This window comes from Neolamprologus multifasciatus, chromosome 3 (assembly GCF_963576455.1).
Source record: "Neolamprologus multifasciatus chromosome 3, fNeoMul1.2, whole genome shotgun sequence".
In the NCBI taxonomy this organism is placed as follows: domain Eukaryota; kingdom Metazoa; phylum Chordata; class Actinopteri; order Cichliformes; family Cichlidae; genus Neolamprologus; species Neolamprologus multifasciatus.
Window position 1 is genome coordinate 45,023,508 of NC_140441.1, and position 19,857 is coordinate 45,043,364.

The following is a 19,857-nucleotide window of genomic DNA, read 5'->3' on the forward strand; positions in this document are numbered from 1 at the left end:
AATTTCTGCAGAAAAGATGGAAAGAAGAAGAAAATTGCTGAAAAGAGTTCAATCAGCAGAATTCTGCTGAAAAGAGTTCAATCAGCAGAATTCTGCTGAAAAGAGGTTTTTGCTGAAAACAGCTGAAAAAGCTGGGATTTGTGCTGAAAAGTGGTGAAAAAATTCAAAATTCTGCTGAAAAGAGTTCAATGAGCAGAATTTCTGCTGAAAAGAGTTCAATGAGCAGAATTTCTGCTGAAAAGAGGTGAATGAGCAGAATTCTGCTGACAAGAGGTTTTTGCTGAAAACAGCTGAAAAAGCTGGGATTTGTGCTGAAAAGTGGTGAAAAAATTTAAAATTCTGCTGAAAAGAGTTCAATCAGCAGAATTTCTGCTGAAGAGTTCAATCAGCAGAATTCTGCTGAAGAGTTCAATCAGCAGAATTCTGCTGAAAAGAGGTTTTTGCTGAAAACAGTTGAAAAAGCTGGGATTTGTGCTGAAAAGTGGTGAAAAAATTATAAATTCTGCTGAAAAGAGTTCAATCAGCAGGTGAAAAGGCTGAAAATTTTGCAGAAGAGGTGAATAAGCAGAAATTGGGCTGAAAAGAGGTAAAAATTCTGCTGAAAAGAGCGGCTATTCATCTCACTGAGCCAAAGTCATTCTCACAAAAGAAGAGACAAAGGAGAATGACAATTTTGCTGAAATGAGCAGAAGCGGCTGAGAATTGTACTGATAAGAGGTGAAAAGGCTGAAAACTTTGCAGAAAAGAGGTGAATCAGCAGAATTTCTGCTGAAAAGAGTTCAATCAGCAGAATTTGTGCTGAAAAAAGGTGAATGAGCAGAATTCTGCTAAAAATAGGTTTTTGCTTAAAACAGCTGAAAAAGCTGGGATTTGTGCTGATAAGAGGTGAAAAGTCTGAAAACTTTGCAGAAAAGAGGTGAATCAGAAGAATTTCTGCTCAAAAGAGATTAATCAGCAGAATTTGTGCTCAAAAGAGTTTTTTCTGAAAACAGCTGAGATTTGTGCTGATAGGAGGTGAAAATGCTGAACGCATCAGAGGTACTTCTTCTGTCTGCTTTATCAGGCTGTGTACTTGTATGTATTTCTGCCATGGAGCGTTAACAAGAATCTGAGGTCCATATTAGGAACGCTGCCAAAACATAAAACTTTGCAGAATTGTAATAAATGATCAATATGAATTACAGGTCTGTGATAGTGTATTAATTTGTAGTGAAAAAAACATGTGGATAAGGTGGAGTTGAACACACGACCTTTGGGCTTCAAACCCGTGTCATTACCAACTGCGCCACTGGTAAAGAGAGCGGGCGCCTGGAAAACAGGCTGATGAGCAGTCAGAATTAGATCGCGGTAAGAGGCGAAAAACGCCGTTTTTTGGAGTTACAAAACGTCGTGTAACTCAAGAACTAGGTGGACTAGAAACATAAAGACACGGCTTCTTTTTCGGAGTTTGAAAACTGAGAGGAGGACAGATTTCCACTCCTCAAACAAACGTAATTCATGGCTCAACGGTAAGATGACTGTAAAAACTGCTTCGACCGTGAGTGTCAGCAGTGTCTGAAGATGAATTGGCACAAGCCTCATGTCTTAACTTTGCTTCGTTAAGGAGATATGACGATTTGAAAATGCCTTCAGTTTCAGTATTTCAGCTCTGAGTTTCACAACCTCCCCATAGACTTTGAATGGGGAGTTTTTAGACTTCGTGTCACTTCGAGGCAAATTGTGAAAAAAACGTAACTCGCACGATAATTATAGTAACACTGTCTTAAAGCCAGCAAAAATACCTACGTTTTGATGTATAATTTGTGGGGGATGAGTGGAAATTGAGCGAGTAGCAAGAAGTTGTTCAGACATGAAGAGAAACTTCAGAACGCACCAGCTCTCACTCAGAGTTAATTGCATAGCAACCATAACAACGCATGTATTTTCTGAAAAATCACAAATCTGCAACTGAAAACTTAAAGAGGCATTAAATGAAAACGGTAACAGATATGAAAAAGCTGAATCACACAGGAAAAGCCCAGTCATTTGAGAACATTTTAAAGTTTGAATGGAGTTTCTAGGTGAAAGTATGAGGAATTAGTTAAGTTTGAAAAACAAGCAAGTTTTAGCAGAATTGTGGAAGTTTCCCATTCATTTCAATGGGACAAATTAAAGGAAAAAAGTGTAATATTTTAAAAAGTATAATAGTAATAAACAGCAAAAGATATAGCCGGAAAGAGCAGAAAGAGCAGAACAGTTTAGAGTTTGAACTGAGAAAATCGGCTGAAAACTGAGGGAGTAGTTAAGGTGCAAAAAACGTACGGAAGCAACAGGAATAAAGAAAGGATAAAGATTAAAGAGAAACAGGAACTCAATAGTGTGGATGCCTTAAAGCATCCACACAATAATAAAGAATAAAGAGAAACAGGAAAACAATAGTGTGGATGCCTTAAAGCATCCACACAATAAAGAGAAACAGGAAAACAATAGTGTGGATGCCTTAAAGCATCCACACAACTAGAAAAAATTTGCATTTCCTGCGAAAATGCTGTGTGGATGCCTTAATGCTGAAGATGTCTACTGAAAAAAACTGAAAAAGTTGAAAAGTTGCAAAAAGTTGCATGGCGGTGAAGAAAGTGAAAATTCAACTGAAAACAGGTGAAGAAGCAGAAATTATTTGCTGAAAAGTGGTGAAAAGCAAAAAATTCTACTGAAAGGGGTAAAGAAATAAATTTTTGCTGAAAAGTGATTAAAAAAAAAACAAAAAAAAAACAAAACACATTGCCCTAAATAGGATTCGAACCTGGCCCTTCTGGTCTCAAAGCTGCTACTCATCTCACTGAGCCAAACTCATTCTCACAAAGAAGAGGTGGAGAGACTGACAATTCTGTTGAAATGAGCAGAAGCTGCTGAGAATATTGCTGATAAGAGGTGAAAAGGCTGAAAATTTTGCTGAAAAGAGTTGAATGAGCAGAATTTCTGCAAAAAAAGGTAAAGAAGCAGAAAGTTGCACTGAAAAGAGATGAATCAGCAGAATTTCTGCTCAAAAGAGTTTTTTCTGAAAACAGCTGAGATTTGTGCTGACAAGAGGTGAAAAGGCTGAAAATTTTGCTGAAAAGACTTGAATGAGCAGAATTTCTGCAGAAAAGATGGAAAGGAGCAGAAAATTGCGCTGAAAAGAGGTGAATGAGCAGAATTCTGCTGACAAGAGGTTTTTGCTGAAAACAGCTGAAAAAGCTGGGATTTGTGCTGAAAAGTGGTGAAAAAATTTAAAATTCTGCTGAAAAGAGTTCAATCAGCAGAATTTCTGCTGAAAAGAGTTCAATCAGCAGAATTTCTGCTGAAAAGAGTTAAAAACGTTTAATTGTTAACTGAAAGAAATTTTGCCATAAGCGGGATTTGAACCCGGGCCTCCCAGTCTGAGAACGGATGCTCATCTCACTGAGCTAAAACACAGGTCAACCCGGCAAGGAAAATCAGTGAGGCCACTGATAATGTGGCAGAAAAGGGCAAAAAATATTGCAAAAAAAATTCAATATCTCAAAAAGTATAGAAGTTATGAGCACCAAAAGTCATAGCCGGCATTAGCAGAAAGAGCAGAATTTTTTAAGATTTGAACGGTGCAAATAGCACAAAAACTGAGGGAGTAGTTAAGGTCCAAAAAGTGTACGGAAGCAACTAGAAGAATAACTAGAAAAATTTGCATTTCCTGCGAAAATGCTGTGTGGATGCCTTAACGCTGAAGATGTCTGCTGAAAAAAGCTGAAAAAGTTGAAAAGTTGCAAATAGTTGTATGGCGGTGAAGAACTGAAAATTCTGCTGAAAACAGGTGAAGAAGCAGAAATTTTTTGCTTAAAAGTGGTGAAAAGCCAAAATTTCTACTGAAAGGGGTAAAGACGGAGAATTTTTTGCTGAAAAGTGGTGAAAAAAAAACATTGCCCTGAGTAGGATTCGAAACTGGCCTTTCTAGTCTCAAGGTGGCTATTCAGCTCACTGAGCCAAAGTCATTTTCACAAAGCAGAGGTGGAGAGACTGACAATTCTGATGAAATGAGAAGAAGCTGCTGAGAAGTGTGCTGATAGGAGGTGAAAAGGCTGAAAACTTTGCAGAAAAGAGGTGAATCAGAAGAATTTCTGCTGAAAAGAGGTAAAGAAGCAGAAAGTTGCGCTGAAAAGAGATGAATCAGCAGACTTTCTGCTGAAAAGAGTTTTTTCTGAAAACAGCTGAGATTTGGGTTGAAAAGACATGAAAATTCTGAAAATTCTGCTGAAAAGAGTTCAATCAGCAGAATTTCTACTGAAAAGAGGTGAATGAGCAGAATTCTGCTGAAAAGAGGTTTTTGCTGAAAACAGCTGAAAAAGCTGGGATTTGTGCTGAAAAGTGGTGAAAAAATTTAAAGTTCTGCTGAAAAGAGGTCAATCAGCAGAATTCTGCTGAAAAGAGGGTTTTGCTGAAAACAGCTGAAAAAGGTGGGATTTGTGCTGAAAAGTGGTGAAAAAAATTTAAAATTCTGCTGAAAAGAGTTCAATCAGCAGAATTTCTGCTGAAAAGAGTTCAATCAGCAGAATTCTGCTGAAAAGAGGTTTTTGCTGAAAACAGCTGAAAAAGCTGGGATTTGTGCTGAAAAGTAGTGAAAAAATTTAAAATTCTGCTCAAAAGAGTTCAATCAGCAGAATTTCTGCTGAAAAGAGTTCAATCAGCAGAATTCTGCTGAAAAGAGGTTTTTGCTGAAAACAGCTGAAAAAGCTCGGATTTGTGCTGAAAAGTGGTGAAAAAATTTAAAATTCTGCTGAAAAGAGTTCAATCAGCAGAATTTCTGCTGAAAAGAGTTCAACTAGCAGTATTTCTGCTGAAAAGAGTTTAAAAAGTTTAACTGTTAACTGAAAGAAATGTTGCCATAAGCGGGATTTGAACCCGGGCCTCCCAGTCTGAGAACGGATGCTCATCTCACTGAGCTAAAACACAGGTCAACCCGGCAAGGAAAATCAGTGAGGCCACTGATAATGTGGCAGAAAAGGGCAAAAAATATTGCAAAAACAATTCAATATCTCAAAAAGTATAGAAGTTATGAGCACCAAAAGTCATAGCCGGCATTAGCAGAAAGAGAAGAATTTTTTAAGATTTGAACGGTGCAAATAGCACAAAAACTGAGGGAGTAGTTAAGCGCCAAAAAGTGTACGGAAGCAACCAGAATAATAAAGGATAAAGAATAAAGAGAAACAGGAACTCAATGGTGTGGATGCCCTTTCAGGCATCCACACAACTAGAAAAATTTGCATTTCCTGCGAAAATGCTGTGTGGATGCCTTAACGCTGAAGATGTCTGCTGAAAAAAGCTGAAAAAGTTGAAAAGTTGCAAAAAGTTGTATGGCAGTGAAGAACTGAAAATTCTGCTGAAAACAGGTGAAGAAGAAGAATTTTTTTTGCTGAAAAGTGGTGAAAAGTCAAAAATTCTACTGAAAGGGGAAAAGATGGAGAATTTTTTGATCAAAAGTGGTGAAAAAAAAAAAGCTGCCCTGAGCAGCATTCAAACCTAGCCCTCATGGTCTCAAGACAGCTATTCATCTCACTCAGCCAAAGTCACTCTCACAAAAGACGAGACAAAGAAGACTGACAATTTTGCTGAAATGAGCAGAAGTGGCTGAGAATTGTGCTGATAAGAGGTGAAAAGGCTGAAAACTTTGCAGAAAAGATGTGAATCAGCAGAATTTCTGCTGAAAAGAGGTTTTTCTGAAAACAGCTGAGATTTGGGCTGAAAAGAGGTGAAATTTCTGAAAATTCTGCTGAAAAGAGGTGAATGAGCAGAATTCTGCTGACAAGAGGTTTTTGCTGAAAACAGCTGAAAAAGCTGGGATTTGTGCTGAAAAGTGGTGAAAAAATTTAAAATTCTGCTGAAAAGAGTTCAATCAGCAAAATTTCTGCTGAAAAGAGTTCAATCAGCAGAATTCTGCTGAAAAGAGGTTTTTGCTAAAAACAGCGGAAAAAGCTGGAATTTGTGCTGAAAAGTGGTGAAAAAATTTAAAATTCTGCTGAAAAGAGTTCAATCAGCAGAATTCTGCTCAAAAGAGTTCAATCAGCAGAATTCTGCTGAAAACAGGTTTTTGCTGAAAACAGCTGAAAAAGCTGGGATTTGTGCTGAAAAGTAGTGAAAAAATTTAAAATTCTGCTGAAAAGAGTTCAATCAGCAGAATTTCTGCTGAAAAGAGTTCAATCAGCAGAATTTCTGCTGAAAAGAGTTAAAAACGTTTAATTGTTAACTGAAAGAAATTTTGCCATAAGCAGGATTTGAACCCTGGCCTCCCAGTCTGAGAACGGATGCTCATCTCACTGAGCTAAAACACAGGTCAACCCGGCAAGGAAAATCAGTGAGGCCACTGATAATGTGGCAGAAAAGGGCAAAAAATATTGCAAAAAAAATTCAATATCTCAAAAAGTATAGAAGTTATGAGCACCAAAAGTCATAGCCGGCATTAGCAGAAAGAGCAGAATTTTTTAAGATTTGAACGGTGCAAATAGCAGAAAAACTGAGGGAGTAGTTAAGCGCCAAAAAGTGTACGGAAGCAACCAGAATAATAAAGGATAAAGAATAAAGAGAAACAGGAACTCAATGGTGTGGATGCCCTTTTAGGCATCCACACAATAATAAAGAAGAAAGAGAAACAGGAACTCAATGGTGTGGATGCCCTTTCAGGCATCCACACAATAAAGAGAAACAGGAAAACAATAGTGTGGATGCCTTAAAGCATCCACACAATAACTAGAAAAATTTGCATTTCCTGCGAAAATGCAGTGTGGATGCTTTAAAGCTGAAGCTGTCTGCAAAAAGTAGCTGAAAAAGCTGAAAAGTTGCAGAAATTGTAAAAACTTTGCAGAAGCAAAGGAACTTTGCTAAAAAGTAATAACTTAGCAGAACTGCAATATCTTAGAGGAAACATAATACAGAAATACAATAGCATAGCAGAACTTGGCAGAAATATTGTAACTTACCAGAAACATGATAACTTCTCAAATATACAAGAATTTAGGAGAAATAGTATAAGATAACAGAAAGAATATATTTAGCCAAAAATACTTAAACATTACAGAAACACTATGATTAAGAAAAATAGTACAACATAGCAGAAATACTGTGATTTACCAGAGACACTATGATGAACTATGAATATTGTAATTTTATTATAGTGTTAACAAGAATGTGAGGTCCATATTAGAAAAGCTGGTAAAATGATAAAAGTTTGCAGAATTGTAATAAATGATGAATATGAATTACTGGTCTGTGATAGTGTATTAATTTGTAGGGAAAAAAACATGTTGACCAAGGTGGAATCGAACCAACGACCTTTGGCTTGCAGACCCATGTCACTACCAACTGCGCCACTGGGGAAGAGAGCGGGCGCCTGGAAAACAGGGTGATGAGCAGTCAGAATTAGATCGCGGTGAGAGGCGAAAAACGCCATTTTTTGGAGTTACAAAACATTGTAACTCAAAAACTAGGTGGACTAGAAGCATAATTCTTGTACTGGGTGAATCAGCGGACTTTGGTGAACTTTGACTGCGATTTTCATTGCTCTTTGTACTACTCACGGAGATATGACGAGAGAAGAAACGGCACACCTCAGATATGATTGGCTGGCTGGGAAGCCGTGAAGGCCCTGATTTGTAAATTTGAATGTCTCAGCCCTCAGATATGAGTGGCTGGCTTGGAAGCCCTGCAGGCTCTGATTTGTAAATTTGAATGTCTCAGGCCTCACAGAAGATTGGCTGCCTGAGGACCTGGCAGCAATATATAGAAATAGTATGATTAAGCATAAATACTACATTTAGTAGAAATACTATGTTTTAGCACAAATACTACAAAAAGCAGAAATACTATAATTTACCAGAAATACTATATTAAGCACAAATACAATAAAAAGAAGAAATACTATAATTTAGCAGAAATACTATATTAAGCACAAATACTATAGTTTAGCAGAAATACTATAGTTTAGCAGAAATACTATAAAAAGCAGAAATCCTATAAAAAGCAGAAATCCTATAAAAAGCAGAAATACTATATTAAGCACAAATACTATAAAAAGCAGAAATAGTATAATTTAGCAGAAATACTATATTAAGCAGAAATACTATAAAAAGCAGAAATACTATATTAAGCACAAATTATATAAAAAGCAGAAATACTATAAAAAGCAGAAATACTATATTAAGCAGAAATACTATAAAAAGCAGAAATACTATAATTAAGCAGAAATACTATATTAACTAGAAATACTATAAAAAGCAGAAATACTATAAAAAGCAGAAATAATATAATTTAGCAGAAATACTATAAAAAGCAGAAATACTATAATTTAGCAGAAATACTATAAAAAGCAGAAATACTATAATTTAGCAGAAATACTATGATTGAGCAGAAGTACTAAGATGTAGTAAAAGTACTTTGATTTAACAGAAATACACTTATGGAGGAGTAATACTTTAAAATGGGAGAAATATTGATACACACACACATACACAGAGCCTAAAGGGAACAGTATTTGTGCCATGGAGTGTTAACAAGAATGTGAGGTCCATATTAGAAAAGCTGGTAAAATGATAAAAGTTTGCAGAATTATAATAAATGATGAATATGAATTACTGGTCTGTGATAGTGTATTAATTTGTAGGGAAAAAAAACATGTTGACCAAGGTGGAATCGAACCAACGACCTTTGGCTTGCAGACCCATGTCACTACCAACTGCGCCACTGGGGAAGAGAGCGGGCGCCTGGAAAACAGGGTGATGAGCAGTCAGAATTAGATCGCGGTGAGAGGCGAAAAACGCCATTTTTTGGAGTTACAAAACATTGTAACTCAAAAACTAGGTGGACTAGAAGCATAATTCTTGTACTGGGTGAATCAGCGGACTTTGGTGAACTTTGACTGTGATTTTCATTGCTCTTTGTACTACTCATGGAGATATGACGAGAGAAGAAACGGCACACCTCAGATATGATTGGCTGGCTGGGAAGCCGTGAAGGCCCTGATCTGTAAATTTGAATGTCTCAGCCCTCAGATATGAGTGGCTGGCTGGGAAGCCGTGCAGGCTCTGATTTGTAAATTTGAATGTCTCAGGCCTCACAGAGGATTGGCTGCCTGAGGACCTGGCAGCAATATATAGAAATAGTATGATTAAGCATAAATACTACATTTAGTAGAAATACTATGTTTTAGCACAAATACTACAAAAAGCAGACATACTATAATTTACCAGAAATACTATATTAAGCACAAATACAATAAAAAGAAGAAATACTATACTTTAGCAGAAATACTATATTAAGCACAAATACTATAGTTTAGCAGAAATACTATAGTTTAGCAGAAATCCTATAAAAAGCAGAAATCCTATAAAAAGCAGAAATACTATATTAAGCACAAATACTATAAAAAGCAGAAATAGTATAATTTAGCAGAAATACTATATTAAGCAGAAATACTATAAAAAGCAGAAATACTATAAAAAGCAGAAATAATATAATTTAGCAGAAAAATACTATAAAAAGCAGAAATACTATAATTTAGCAGAAATACTATAAAAAGCAGAAATACTATAATTTAGCAGAAATACTATATTAAGCACAAATACTTTAAAAAGCAGAAATATTATAAAAAGCAGAAATACTATAATTTAGAAATACTATAACTCACACACACACACACAGAAAGAGAGAGAAGCAAGTTTTTAGGTCAGTCAAGCAGCCTGGGAGCTGCTAAATTTGAATCCACCAATCAGAGAGGCTGTGTACTTTTTCCCGCCAAAACAGGTGCAGCAGTTTTTACACACGCAGCAGAGAGGCATGATTTTTGCAGTCTATTTCTCATAGTGAGGACTAAACTCAAACAAATGACCATAATTTCCTAACCGTAGGGGCTAGAACGGTCATTCTTACACCGTTTTGTTCAGCAGAGATGGGGGAATCTTCAAGTGTTGACAATTTATCATTAAAATATGAATTATTAAAGATATTTGACTTCTAATGCACCATAACTGAGTAGAGGCGAACCGAAAACTGCCTTGACTTCCCCTCAAACAACGCTTTCTAACTCTAAATCTATTTGGAGTATCGATATCATTCTTTCACCGTAAGAGACAGCAGGCTTTGGTGAACAACCATGGAAATTTTCAGGTCTTTGTGGAAATCCAAAAAAAAGATACGACGAGAGAAAAAAGTGGTTCATTTCCAGAGTTTGAAATCTGAAGAAATCTGAGCGAAGGACGAATTTTTTGCCCTCAAACAAGTCTAACTCATCTCAGAACGGTAATAGGTGAGAAAAAAATTCTTGAATTGTGAGCGTCAGGAGTGTCTGAAGATATACTGGGACAAGCCTCATGTTTTAACTTCGCTTCGTTAAGGAGATATGACGATTCGAATACGCCTCTCATTACAGAAATCAAGCGGTGATTTTGAACAAACTCTCCATTGACTTCCTATGGAGAGTTTTGAGACTTTGTGTTGGTCTGAGGAGATTTGCCAAAATTCTATAAATCCCACAACAATGATAGTGACATTTTCTGAAAGCCAGCCAGCAAAAATACCTACGTTTTGATGTATAATTTGTGGAAGTTGAGTGAAAATTGAGAAAGTAGCAAGAAGTTGTTCAGACATGAAGAGAAGACTGCGAAACCTACAGTGTCTCACTTAGAACCAAGTGCATAGCAACCATAACAACGCATGTATTTTGTGAAAAATCACAATTTTGCAACTTAAAACTTTAAGAGGGATAAAAATAAAACGGTAAAAGATTTGAAAAAGCTGATTTATACCTGAATAGCCCAATAATTTGAGAACATTTTAAAGTTTGAATGGTTGTTCTAAGTGAAAATATGAGGAAGTAGTTAAGTTTCAAAAACAAGCAAATTTTAGCAGAATTGCGGAAGTTTTCCATTCATTTCAATGGGACAAATTAAAGGAAAAAAGCTTAATATTTTAAAAAGTATAATAGCAAAAAATACCAAAAGAGATAGCCGGAAAGAGCAAATATAGCAGAATAGTTTAAAATTTGAATGGTGAAAATAGCACAAAAATTGTGGAAGTAGTTAAGTGCCAAAAAGTGTACGGAAGCAACTAGAATAACTAGAAAAATTTGCATTTCCTGCGAAAATGCTGTGTGGATGCCTTAACGTTGAAGATGTCTGCTGAAAAAAGCTGAAAAAGTTGCAAAGAGTTGTATGGTGGTGAAGACACTTAAAATTCTGCTGAAAACAGGTGAAGAAGCAGAAAATTTTGTTGAAAAGTGGTGAAAAGGCTGAAAATTTTTCAGAAAAGAGATGAATCAGCAGAATTTGGGCTGAAAAGAGGTGAAAATTCTGCTGAAAAGAGTTCAATCAGCAGAATTTCTGCTGAAAAGAGGTGAATGAGCAGAATTCTGCTGAAAAGAGGTTTTTGCTGAAAAAAGCTGAAAAAGCTGGGATTTTTTGCTGAAATGTGGTGAAAAAATTTAAAATTCTGATGAAAAGAGGTGAATCAGCAGAATTTCTGCTGAAAAGAGTTCAATCAGCAGAATTCTGCTGAAAACAGCTGAAAAAGCTGGGATTTGTGCTGAAAAGTAGTGAAAAAATTTAAAATTCTGCTGAAAAGAGTTCAATCAGCAGAATTTTTGCTGAAAAGAGTTCAATCAGCAGAATTCTGCTGAAAAGAGGTTTTTGCTGAAAACAGCTGAAAAAGCTGGGATTTGTGCTGAAAAGTAGTGAAAAAATTTAAAATTCTGCTGAAAAGAGTTCAATCAGCAGAATTTCTGCTGAAAAGAGTTCAATCAGCAGAATTCTGCTGACAAGAGGTTTTTGCTGAAAACAGCTGAAAAAGCTGGGATTTGTGCTGAAAAGTGGTGAAAAAATTTAAAATTCTGCTGAAAAGAGATGAATCAGCAGAATTTCTGTTGAAAAGAGTTCAATCAGCAGAATTCTGCTGAAAAGAGGTTTTTGCTGAAAACAGCTGAAAAAGCTGGGATTTGTGCTGAAAAGTGGTGAAAAAATTCATAATTCTGCTGAAAAGAGTTCAATGAGCACAATTTCTGCTGAAAAGAGTTCAATGAGCAGAATTTCTGCTGTAAAGAGTTTAATGAGCAGAATTCTGCTGAAAAGAGGTTTTTGCTGAAAACAGCTGAAAAAGCTGGGATTTGTGCTGAAAAGTGGTGAAAAAATTTAAAATTCTGCTGAAAAGAGTTCAATCAGCAGAATTTCTGCTGAAAAGAGTTCAATCAGCAGAATTCTGCTGAAAAGAGGTTTTTGCTGAAAACAGCTGAAAAAGCTGGGATTTGTGCTGAAAAGTAGTGAAAAAATTAAAAAATTCTGCTGAAAAGAGTTCAATCAGCAGAATTTCTGCTGAAAAGAGTTAAAAAAGTTTAACTGTTAACTGAAATAAATTTTGCCATAAGCGGGATTTGAACCCGGGCCTCAGAATAATAAAGGATAAAGAATTAGAAAAATTTGCATTTCCTGCGAAAATGCTGTGTGGATGCCTTAACGCTGAAGATGTCTACTGAAAAAAGAGAAAAAAATGTTTTGTCCTGAGCAGGACTTGAACCTGGTCCTTCTGGTCTCAAGGCAGCTACTCATCTCACTGAGCCAAACTTATTCGCACAAAGAAGAGGTGGAGAGACTGACAATTTTGATGAAATGAGAAGAAGCTGCTGAGAATTGTGCTGAGAAGAGGTGAAGAAGTGAAAAGGCTGTAAACTTTGCAGAAAAGAGGTGAATCAGCAGAATTTCTGCTGAAAAGAGGTAAAGAAGCAAAAAGTTGCGCTGAAAAGAGATGAATCGGCAGAATTTCTGCTGAAAAGAGGTAAAGAAGCAAAAAGTTTCACTGAAAAGAGATGAATCAGCAGAATTTCTGCTCAAAATAATTTTCTGAAAACAGCTGAGATTTGTGCTGAAAAGAGATGAAAAATATGCTAAAAAGAGTTCAATCAGCAGAATTTCTGCTGAAAAAAGCTGAATGAGCAGAATTCTGCTAAAAAGAGGATTTTGCTGAAAACAGCTGAAAAAGCTGGGATTTGTGCTGATAAGAGGTGAAAAGTCTGAAAACTTTGCAGAAAAGAGGTGAATCAGAAGAATTTCTGCTGAAAAGAGGCAAAGAAGGAGAAAGTTGCGCTGAAAAGAGGTGAATCAGAAGAATTTCTGCTCAAAAGAGATGAATCAGCAGAATTTCTGCTCAAAAGCGTTCAATCAGCAGAATTTCTGCTGAAAAGAAGTTTTTGCTGAAAACAGCTGAAAAAAGGTTTTTGCTGAAAAAAGCTGAAAAAGCTGGGATTTCTGCTGAAAAGTAGTGAAAAACGTTTAATTGTTAACTGAAAGAAATTTTGCCATAAGCGGGATTTGAACCTGGGCCTCCCAGTCTGAGAACGGATGCTCATCTCACTGAGCTAAAACACAGGTCAGCCCGGCAAGGAAAATCAGTGAGGCCACTGATAATATGGCAGAAATGGGCAAAAAATATTGCAAAAAAAATCCAATATCTCAAAAAGTATAGAAGTTATGAGCACCAAAAGTCATAGCCGGCATTAGCAGAAAGAGCAGAATTTTTTAAGATTTGAACGGTGCAAATAGCACAAAAACTGAGGGAGTAGTTAAGCGCCAAAAAGTGTACGGAAGCAACCAGAACTAGAAAAAATTGCATTTCCTGCGAAAATGCTGTGTGGATGCCTTAACGCTGAAGATGTCTGCTGATAAAAGCTGAAAAAGTTGAAAAGTTGAAAAAAGTTGTATGGCGGTGAAGAACTGAAAATTCTGCTGAAAACAGGTGAAGAAGTAGAAATTCTTCACCTTCACAATTGCTTAAAAGTGGTGAAAAGCCAAAAATTCTACTGAAAGGGGTAAAGACAGAGAATTTTTTGCTGAAAAGTGATGGAAAAAAAAACTGCCCTGAGCAGGATTCGAACCTGGCCCTCATGGTCTCAAGGCGAATAGTCATCTCACTGAGCCAAAGTAATTCTCACAAAGAAGAGGGGGAGAGACTGACAATTTTGCTGAAATGAGCAGAAGCGGCAGAGAATTGTGCTGATAAGAGGTGAAAAGGCTGAAAATTTTGCAGAAGAGGTGAATAAGCAGAATTTCTGCATAAAAGAGGTGAATGAGCAGAATTCTGCTGAAAAAAGGTTTTTGCTGAAAACAGCGGAAAAAGCTGGAATTTGTGCTGAAAAATGGTGAAAAAAATTAAAATTCTGCTGTAAAGAGTTCAATCAGCAGAATTCTGCTGAAAAGAGTTTTTTCTGAAAACACCTGAGATTTGTGCTGATAAGAGCTGAAAAGGCTGAAAATTTTGCAGAAAAGAGTTCAATCAGCAGAATTTCTGCTGAAGAGTTCAATCAGCAGAATTCTGCTGAAAAGAGGTTTTTGCTGAAAAAGGTTGAAAAAGCTGGGATTTGTGCTGAAAAGTGGTGAAAAAATTGAAAATTCTACTGAAAAGAGTTCAATCAGCAGAATTTCTGCTGAAAAAAGTTCAATCAGCAGAATTCTGCTGAAAAGAGGTTTTTGCTGAAAACAGCTGAAAAAGCTGGGATTTGTGCTAAAAAGTAGTGAAAAAATTTAAAATTCTGCTTAAAAGAGTTCAATCAGCAGAATTTCTGCTGAAAAGAGTTCAATCAGCAGAATTCTGCTGAAAAGAGGTTTTTGCTGAAAACAGCTGAAAAAGCTGGGATTTGTGCTGAAAAGTAGTGAAAAAATTTAAAATTCTGCTGAAAAGAGTTCAATCAGTAGAATTTCTGCTGAAAAGAGTTCAATCAGCAGAATTCTGCTGAAAAGAGGTTTTTGCTGAAAACAGCTGAAAAAGCTGGGATTTGTGCTGAAAAGTGGTGAAAAAATTTAAAATTCTGCTGAAAAGAGTTCAATCAGCAGAATTTCTGCTGAAAAGAGTTCAATCAAAAGAATTCTGCTGAAAAGAGGTCTTTGCTGAAAACAGCTGAAAAAGCTGGGATTTGTGCTGAAAACAGCTGAAAAAATTTAAAATTCTGCTGAAAAGAGTTCAATCAGCAGAATTTCTGCTGAAAAGAGTTCAATCAGCAGAATTCTGCTGAAAAGAGGTTTTTGCTGAAAACAGCTGAAAAAGCTGGGATTTGTGCTAAAAAGTAGTGAAAAAATTTAAAATTCTGCTGAAAAGAGTTCAATCAGCAGAATTTCTGCTGAAAAGAGTTCAATCAGCAGAATTCTGCTGAAAAGAGGTTTTTGCTGAAAACAGCTGAAAAAGCTGGGATTTGTGCTGAAAAGTAGTGAAAAAATTTAAAATTCTGCTGAAAAGAGTTCAATCAGCAGAATTTCTGCTGAAAAGAGTTCAATCAGCAGAATTCTGCTGAAAAGAGGTTTTTGCTGAAAACAGCTGAAAAAGCTGGGATTTGTGCTGAAAAGTGGTGAAAAAATTTAAAATTCTGCTGAAAAGAGTTCAATCAGCAGAATTTCTGCTGAAAAGAGTTCAACTAGCAGTATTTCTGCTGAAAAGAGTTTAAAAAGTTTAACTGTTAACTGAAAGAAATGTTGCCATAAGCGGGATTTGAACCCCGGCCTCCCAGTCTGAAAACGGATGCTCATCTCACTGAGCTAAAACTCAGGTCAACCCGGCAAGGAAAATCAGTGAGGCCACTGATAATATGGCAGAAAAGGGCAAAAAATATTGCAAAAAAAATTCAATATCTCAAAAAGTATAGAAGTTATGAGCACCAAAAGTCATAGCCGGCATTAGCAGAAAGAGCAGAATTTTCTAAGATTTGAACGGTGCAAATAGCACAAAAACTGAGGGAGTAGTTAGGCGCCAAAAAGTGTACGGAAGCAACCAGAATAATAAAGTAGGATAATAAAGAACTAGAAAAATTTGCATTTCCTGCGAAAATGCTGTGTGGATGCCTTAACGCTGAAGATGTCTGCTGAAAAAAGGTGAAAAAGTTGAAAAAAAAAAAAAAAAAAAAAGATCGCCCTGAGGAGGATTAGAACCTGGCCCTTCTGGTGTCAAGGCGACTACTCATCTCACTGAGCCAAACTCATTCTCACAAAGAAGAGGTGGAGAGACTGACAATTCTGATGAAATGAGAAGAAGCTGCTGAGAAATGTGCTGATAAGAGGTGAAAAGGCTGAAAACTTTGCAGAAAAGAGGTGAATCAGAAGAATTTCTGCTGAAAAGAGATAAAGAAGCAGAAAGTTGCGCTGAAAAGAGATGAATCAGCAGAATTCCTGCTCAAAAGAGTTTTTTCTGAAAACAGCTGAGATTTGTGCTGATAAGAGGTGAAAAGGCTGAAAATTTTGCTGAAAAGAGTTGAATGAGCAGAATTTCTGCAGAAAAGATAGAAAGAAGTAGAAAATTGCGCTGAAAAGAGGTGGATGAGCATAATTTCTGCTGAAAACAGCTTAAAAAGCTGGGATTTGTGCTGAAAAGTGGTGAAAAAATTTAAAATTCTGCTGAAAAGAGTTCAATCAGCAGAATTTCTGCTGAAAAGAGTTCAATCAGCAGAATTCTGCTGAAAAGAGGTTTTTGCTGAAAACAGCTGAAAAAGCTGGGATTTGTGCTGAAAAGTGGTGAAAAAATTTAAAATTCTGCTGAAAAGAGTTCAATCAGCAGAATTTCTGCTGAAAAGAGTTCAAACAGTAGAATTCTGCTGAAAAGAGGTTTTTGCTGAAAACAACTGAAAAAGTTGGGATTTGTGCTGAAAAGTGGTGAAAAAATTTAAAATTCTGCTGAAAAGAGTTCAATCAGCAGAATTTCTGCTGAAAAGAGTTCAAACAGCAGAATTCTGCTGAAAAGAGGTTTTTGCTGAAAACAGCTGAAAAAGCTGGGATTTGTGCTGAAAAGTGGTGAAAAAATTTAAAATTCTGCTGAAAAGAGTTCAATGAGCAGTATTTCTGCTGAAAAGAGTTAAAAAAGTTTAACGGTTAACTGAACGAAATGTTGCCATAAGCGGGATTTGAACCCGGGCCTCCCAGTCTGAGAACGGATGCTCATCTCACTGAGCTAAAACACAGGTCAACCCGGCAAGGAAAATCAGTGAGGCCACTGATAATGTGGCAGAAAAGGGCAAAAAATATTGCAAAAAAAATTCAATATCTCAAAAAGTATAGAAGTTATGAGCACCAAAAGTCATAGCCGGCATTAGGAGAAAGAGCAGAATTTTTTAAGATTTGAACGGTGCAAATAGCACAAAAACTGAGGGAGTAGTTAAGCGCCAAAAAGTGTACGGAAGCAACCAGAATAATAAAGGATAAAGAATAAAGAGAAACAGGAACTCAATGGTGTGGATGCCCTTTCAGGCATCCACACAACTAGAAAAATTTGCATTTCCTGCGAAAATGCTGTGTGGATGCCTTAACGCTGAAGATGTCTGGTGAAAAAAGCTGAAAAATTTGAAAAGTTGCAAAAAGTTGCATGGCGGTGAAGAAACTTAAAATTCTGCTGAAAATAGGTGAAGAAGCAGAAAATTTTGTTGAAAAGTGGTGAAAAGCAAAAAATTCTACTGAAAGGGGCAAAGACGGAGAAATTTTTGCTGAAAAGTGGTGAAAAAAAAAAAAGTTGCCCTGAGCAGGATTTGAACCTGGCCCTCCTGGTCTCAAGGCGGTTATTCATCTCACTGAGCCAAAGTCAACCTCACAAAGAAGTGGTGGAGAAATTGACAATTTTGCTGAAATGAGCAGAATGGCTGAGAATTGTGCTGATAAGAGGTGAAAAGGCTGAAATTTTTCCAGAAAAGAGATGAATCAGCAGAATTTCTGCTCAAAAGAGTTTTTTTTAAAACAGCTGAGATTTGTGCTGATAAGAGGTGAAAAGGCTGAAAATTTTGCTGAAAAGAGTTGAATGAGCAGAATTTCTGCAGAAAAGATGGAAAGAAGCAGAACATTGCGCTGAAAAGAGTTCAATCAGCAGAATTTCTGCTGAAAAGAGGTGAATGAGCAGAATTTCTGCTGAAAAGAGGTTTTTTGCTGAAAACAGCTGAAAACAGCTGAGATTTGTGCTGAACAGAGTTCAATCAGCAGAATTTCTGCTGAAAAAAGCTGAATGAGCAGAATTTGTGCAGAAAAGATGGAAAGAAGCAGAAAGTTGCAATGAAAAGAGATGAATCAGCAGAATTTCTGCTCAAAAGAGTTTTTTCTGAAAACAGCTGAGATTTGTGCTGATAAGAGGTGAAAAGGCTGAAAATTTTGCTGAAAAGAGTTGAACGAGCAGAATTTCTGCAGAAAGGACGGAAAGAAGCAGAAAGTTGCGCTAAAAAGAGATGAATCAGAAGAATTTCTCCTCAAAAGAGTTTTTTCTGAAAACAGCTGAGATTTGTGCTGATAGGAGGTGAAAATGCTGAACCAATCAGAGGTACTTCTTCTGTCTGCTTTATCAGGCTGTGTACTTGTATGTATTTCTGCCATGGAGTGTTAACAAGAATCTGAGGTTCATATTAGAAAAGCTGCCAAAATCATAAAACTTTGCAGAATTGTAATAAATGATCAATATGAATTACTGGTCTGTGATAGTGTATTAATTTGTAGTGAAAAAAACATGTGGATAAGGTTGAATTGAACACACGACCTTTGGGCTTCAAACCCGTGTCATTACCAACTGCGCCACTGGCAAAGAGAGCGGGCAATTGGAAAACAGGCTGATGAGCAGTCAGAATTAGATCGCGGTAAGAGGCGAAAAACGCCGTTTTTTGGAGTTACAAAACGTCGTGTAACTCAAAAACTAGGTGGACTAGAAACATAATTCTTACACTGGGTGAATCAGCGGACTTTGGTGAACTTTGACTGCGATTTACATAGCTCTTTGTACTTCCGTCGCGGAGATATGACGAGAGAAGAAACGGCTTCATTTTCGGAGTTTGAAAACTGAGAGGAGGACAGATTTCCACTCCTCAAACAAACGTAATTCATGGCTCAACGGTAAGATGACTGTAAAAACTGCTTCGACCGTGAGTGTCAGCAGTGTCTGAAGATGAATTGGCACAAGCCTCATGTTTTAACTTTGCTTCGTTAAGGAGATATGACGATTTGAAAATGCCTTCAGTTTCAGTATTTCAGCTCTGAGTTTCACAACCTCCCCATAGACTTTGAATGGGGAGTTTTTAGACTTCGTGTCACTTCCAGGCAAATTGTGAAAAAAACAAGTTTGAATGGAGTTTCTACGTGAAAGTATGAGCATGTAGTTAAGTTTCAAAAACAAGCAAGTTTTAGCAGAATTGTGGAAGTTTCCCATTCATTTCAATGGGACAAATTAAAGGAAAAAAGCTTAATATTTTAAAAAGTATAATAGTAATAAACACCAAAAGATATAGCCGGAAAGAGCAGAAAGAGCAGAACAGTTTAGAGTTTGAACGGAGAAAATCGGCTGAAAACTGAGGGAGTAGTTAAGTGCCGAAATATGTGGAGCAACTTGAAGAATAAAGTTTAAAGAGAAACAGGAACTCAATAGTGTGGATGCCTTTGAGGGCATCCACACAATAAAGAATAAAGAGAAACAGGAACTCAATAGTGTGGATGCCTTAAAGCATCCACACAATAACTAGAAAAAATTGCATTTCCTGCGAAAATGCAGTGTGGATGCTTTAAAGCTGAAGCTGTCTGCAAAAACTAGCTGAAAAAGCTGAAAAGTTGCAGAAATTGTAAAAACTTTGCAGAAGCAAAGGAACTTTGCTAAAAAGTAATAACTTAGCAGAACTGCAATATCTTAGAGGAAACATAATACTTGGCAGAAATACAATAGCATAGCAGAACTTGGCAGAAATATTGTAACTTACCAGAAACACGATAACTTCTCAAATATACAAGAATTTTGGAGAAATAATATAAGATAACAGAAAGAATATATTTAGCCAAAAATACTTAAACATTACAGAAACACTATGATTTAGAAAAATAGTACAACATAGCAGAAATACTG

At 36.6% G+C, this 19,857-nt stretch overlaps 2 long non-coding RNA genes across 4 annotated transcripts; both read left to right on the plus strand.

The window, feature by feature from the left end:
• The first annotated feature begins 10 nt into the window (after positions 1 to 10).
• On the plus strand, positions 11 to 17,559 carry LOC146523430 (uncharacterized). Of its 3 annotated transcripts, none has more exons than XR_014873058.1 (3): positions 11 to 2,286; positions 13,591 to 14,623; positions 14,779 to 17,559. It is a non-coding gene; the product is annotated as an uncharacterized LOC146523430 (long non-coding RNA). The 3 variants fall into 3 exon arrangements; XR_014873059.1 differs by having other exon boundaries at positions 12 to 748; positions 779 to 2,286; positions 13,591 to 17,559; XR_014873057.1 differs by having other exon boundaries at positions 13,591 to 17,559.
• Positions 9,272 to 12,203, plus strand: LOC146523431 (uncharacterized). Its single transcript, XR_014873060.1, has 2 exons — positions 9,272 to 11,399; positions 12,075 to 12,203. It is a non-coding gene; the product is annotated as an uncharacterized LOC146523431 (long non-coding RNA).
• Positions 17,560 to 19,857: the final 2,298 nt, after the last annotated feature.